Source organism: Dipodomys merriami, unplaced genomic scaffold (assembly GCF_024711535.1).
Source record: "Dipodomys merriami isolate MVZ:Mamm:240054 unplaced genomic scaffold, mDipMer1.0.p SCAF_40, whole genome shotgun sequence".
NCBI lineage: Eukaryota > Metazoa > Chordata > Mammalia > Rodentia > Heteromyidae > Dipodomys > Dipodomys merriami.
The window spans coordinates 10853755-10858647 of record NW_027205604.1 but is presented as its reverse complement, the minus strand read 5'-3'; the positions used below and the strand labels follow the sequence as shown (position 1 = coordinate 10858647).

Here is a 4893-nt window from a genome sequence, read left to right as displayed (position 1 = left end):
GTCAAACAAATGCCTGGTTGCAGTGCATAAAATATTCTAATTGCCCTTTAAATACATGTAGGGCAAGAACTCAGATTGCCCCCCTTTTCTCCATGATGGACCACAGATCCTGTCAGCACAGCATGCCTGAAACTCTGCTTCCAAGGCAAGATGTCTTAGGGCAACAAGTCCTGAAGGACAGTCTCACTGCTGTCTCCCATGGTCAATTAAAGCTACCTCAGTTGGTTAAGTTCCTGTCAATGATGTTAACTTCACCTCATGCCTTGCTAGGCAGGGTAGGAGAAGTCAAGTTCCTGGGAAATATATCTGGGTACAGTGAAAGCCAGGCATTTGAGGAGATGTGAAAGTTCCGCCTCTCAGAATTGCTACAGCTGATATCCGGTGGTATTGTGGGGCACTTTTTTCTTGAGGCTTTTCTGAACAAATGGAGCTGAACCTGTGTTAGGAAAATGGAAATACTGACAGGCCCGACTTGGTCTTCAATATGGGAGGGGCAGGCAAACCGCCCAGCAGGATAGAATGTTGTGCAAGGAGGTGGAGTAGGGGTCAGGCTTATATTGGTCTTAACAAACAGAAAATAAGAAGCATAATATGGTCTCTTGGGGGCCCAGAGGGGTCAAGGGCATGTGCCCTTGGTCAGGCCCAGAATAGAATGCTCTGGGGTAAGGGAACTTTTCAGCTAAGACATGGTTGGAATGACCCACAAACAGTCAAGCACGTGAGCACACACTTGATGTTTTGCTTGACCTGGGAGAATAAGGCGTGGTCAATCCTTTCACCCTAGAATTGCAAAAAGTAGGAACTCTTGAATTGGACCTCCAAGTTTATGTAGATGTCTTCAGGATTCAAGGAGGAGTTCCTGGTGATATTAAGGCCAAGAACATTTGAATTCACTGAGCAGATGGCATGGGAAAATTAGACAGCTCCTGATATTATTCTAGCAGGAAAAAGGGAGAAGGGCATGTGTCCTACAAAGCTTGTAATTTCACCTTGAAAAATACAGCGTTGGATGGGACCATAAACTGAAAGTTCAGAAGTGGCTCTCTTGCTATGCAAGCGTGCAGACTTCAGTTCTAAAATCTCTCATTCTTGTGATTGGAACAATGTTTTTAATTGGGTGTTGTGGATTAAATCACATGGAGACTAGTATTAAAAGAGTTAAAAGAAAAAAATAGTAAAAAAAAAAAAAAAAAAGAGAGAGAGAGGAGAATTGTCAGAGAAACTTGCTTAAAATTTCCTGCTTTGGTCTGGTAGTTTGGCTCTTGTTGTGTAAAAGAGGAGCTGCTTTGGAATAAGGAAGGATGTTTTTTTCTTTTTTATTTATTTATTTTTATTGTGAAAATACTGTACAGAGAGGTTACAATTACATGGGCAAGATAATGAGTACATTTCTTATCAAGCATTGTAGCCTCCTCCTTTGTTTCCCCTTCCCATCCCTTCCCATCCTCCCTCTGCCCCCCCACCCAATCCTCCCTGCTCCCCCCCCCAGGAAAGTTGTAAAGTTCGTTTTCAACATAATGACTTGTACATCTCATTGTTGCAATGGGTCCACCTGTATCCCTAGTTAAACGATTTGTTTTTCCCCTTCCCTTCCAAAAATTATACCAACATCAAATACAGTGAAAGCAGGGGTTATACCGTGGGGGAGGGACATACAAAGCAACAAAGAAATAATCTTATAAATGTGTTAGAAACAATCGCATGAAAGAAAAAAAACATTTGAATACATATCTTGGGGTTCATTTCCCTACCATCACTTTATCGGACGGAAGGACGTTTTTCAAGTAAGGCATGGTCTTAAATTGGTTCGTTCAGAAGATGGGATTAAGACACACCCTAGACTGTTCCGGAAATAGCAGAGGGTGTGGGTATATTTTGAAATTACTGAGTACCCTCCACCATATTTCAAAGTCACCTTATGTAAATACATTTTACCCTATTTAAACTAGCCAAAATCGAGCAAATTGTGAATCTGAGCTCTGCCAATCTGAGCAGAAGGGTGGGGCCTGCGGCAGTAGGGATAACTAGGGGAGCAGCCTGCCTGCTCTGTGTGTTTGCTTGACGATTTTTGGCTGATGGTATACCTAGAAATATTTTCTGCCTTTCTGAGACTATTCTTTATTCTCTTTCTTTCTTTCTTTTCTTTCTCTTTCTTTCTTTTTTCCTTTTGGTTTTCTTTATAACAAGGACAAATCCAACTTGTACTTGAAATTCGCTGAAAGCAACAGAAAAAGGGTGGGGCCTTGTTTTCAATCTCCAGTCCAATTGATATGCAAATGAGTTGCACACCCTTTTCAACACACCCTTCTCCAACCCCGCCCACCCCAAGTATAAAAGGGATGGAACTGTTGGGAATCCAGCCATTCCGCACATCCCACCGCCTCGCCACCGCCATCGCTCCAAGACAGCTTTGTCAGTGGTAAGGACCAGTGCCGGAGAACCAGCTCTCTCCATCCTTATTCTTTGGAAAGATGGAGTGGGACATTGCCCAAGCCTTCCAGGAAGAGGTGAGATGCCCCATCTGCATGGAAACCTTCATCGATCCAGTCACCATCCACTGCGGGCACACCTTGTGTCGACCATGTCTGCGACTTGTCTGGGAAGAAGCCGAGCCTCCAGCCAGGTGCCCTGTGTGCAGGCAACCCTCCCAGCAAAAAGAGCTCAAAACCAACATCTCTCTGCAGAGCCTGGTGTCCATCGCCCGTCAAATCAGAATCCAACAATTCCTGAGCTCCGAGGAGCACACATGCTGCACACACAAGGAGACCAAGCAGATGTTTTGTGAAGTGGACAAGAGTCTGCTGTGTCCACACTGCTCCCAGTCTCCGGAACACGAGGCTCACAGACACCAACCTGTCGACAGTGTTGCTGCGGACAAACGGAAGATGATTTTAAAGGAAATGGACACTTTATGGGAGAAGATCCAAGAAAACCAGAGCAATGTATACCAGAAGAAGAACATCATCAACCAGTGGGTTTGGTACATGAATGTACAGAGGGAAATGACCAAAGATTTCTATTCAGGACTGCATCTGGGTCTCCAGGAGGAGGAAATACGACTTTCGGAGATACTCAACGAGAAAGGAAGAGTCATCTTTCTGCAACTCAAGACAATAGAAACCCAAATGGTTCAGAAAAGCAGTGACCTCAGAAACATGTATCAGGAGCTGATGAACACCTACCAAAAGCCAGACCTGGAACTCCTCCGGGATTTAGAAGACACCCTGGAAAGATGCAAGAGTGCCGTGCTCTTCATGCCCCAGCCGAAGAAGCCAGAGCTCAGCCCTCCTCCCATTCCTAGACTGATGGATAACCTCAACTGTTACCGAGTGGAGATCACCTATTGTCCTTTGACTCAGAATCTTGAAGAATTCGACTATGTTGCTCTTTCAGGAACCCAAGAATTCACCTCTGGGAAACATTACTGGGAGCTCAATGTCGAAAGCTTCTCCGCCTGGGCTGTGGGCGTCTTCAGGAATTCAGCAATAGGGAGCAACCTCATTCTGAATGAATCTGAGGACATTTTTCTCCTTTTCTCTGGCAGGGGGAACATTCATTATAGTATCGTTACCACCGCTCCATTGCTTCCTCACTACGTAGAGAAGCCAGTGGGCCGCATTGGTGTGTTTCTTGATCTCGATAATGGAAGTGTGAGTTTTGTGAATGCTGCTAAGAATTCCCTTATCTGGAGATACCCCACTGGCTCCTTCCACTTTCCTGTTAGGCCTTGTTTTTTCTGCTGGTAAGCCATAATCAAAAGTTAAGAGCCTTTCTTTCCTTTTTTATTTTGTTGGTCGTGGGGCTTGAACTCTGGGCCTGGGCATTGCCCCTGGGCTCTTCTGCTCAAGGCTAGCACTCTACCGCTTGAGCCACAGTGCCACTTCCGGTTTTCTAGTGGTTTATTGGAGATCAGGGTCTCGCGGACTTTCCTGCCTGCGCTGGCTTTGAACTGTGGCTCTCAGATCTCAGCCTTCTGAGTAGCTAGGATTACAGGCGTGAGCCATCAGCCTTCTGAGTAGCTAGGATTACAGGCGTGAGCCAGCAGTGCGTAGTTAGTAAAGAGCCTTTCTATGTGTTGGGAACTCTCTATACCAGAGAACCCTTCTCAACTGAAGCAAATAGCTCATGCTATATTTATTTGTCTTTGTAATGTAATTCCATTTTGTTATTAAATATAGAGTTAAAATAAAATGTAAGATGTAAAAAAGTTAGTGGGAGCCTTTCTATGTGTTGGGAACTCTCTATACCAGAGAACCCTTCTCAACTGAAGCAAATAACTCATGCTGTACTTATTTGTCTTTGTAATGTAATTCCATTTTGTTATTAAATATAGAGTTAAAATAAAATGTAAGATGTAAGAAAGTTAGTGCGAGCCTTTCTATGTGTTGGGAACTCTATACCAGAGACCCTTCTCAACTGAAGCAAATAACTCATACTGTTCTTATTTGTCTTTCTTTGTAATGTAATTCCATTTTGCTATTAAATATAGAGTTAAATAAAATGTAAGATGTAAAAATGTTAGTGTGAGCCTTTCTATGTGTTGGGAACTCTATACCAGAGAACCCTCAACTGAAGCAAATAACTCATGCTGTTCTTATTTGTCTTTCTTTGTAATGTAAGTCCATTTTGCTATTAAATATAGAGTTAAAATAAAATGTAAGATGTAAAAATGTTAGTGTGAGCCTTTCTATGTGTTGGGAACTCTCTAAACCAGAGAACCTTTCTCAACTGAAGCAAATAACTCATGCTGTTTTTATTTGTCTTTGTAATGTAATTCCATTTTGTTATTAAATATAGAGTTAAAATAAAATGTAAGATGTAAAAATGTTAGTGCGTACTTGTTTAATTTGGATTCTGACATATAATAAACACTATAATAAACAATGGATGATA

The 4893-nt window shown here is 42.7% G+C and overlaps 1 pseudogene; it reads left to right on the top strand.

The window, feature by feature from the left end:
• Positions 1 to 2471: 2471 nt before the first annotated feature.
• LOC138806527 (tripartite motif-containing protein 43 pseudogene) lies at positions 2472 to 3746 on the top strand (annotated as a pseudogene).
• The last annotated feature ends 1147 nt before the right edge of the window (positions 3747 to 4893 follow it).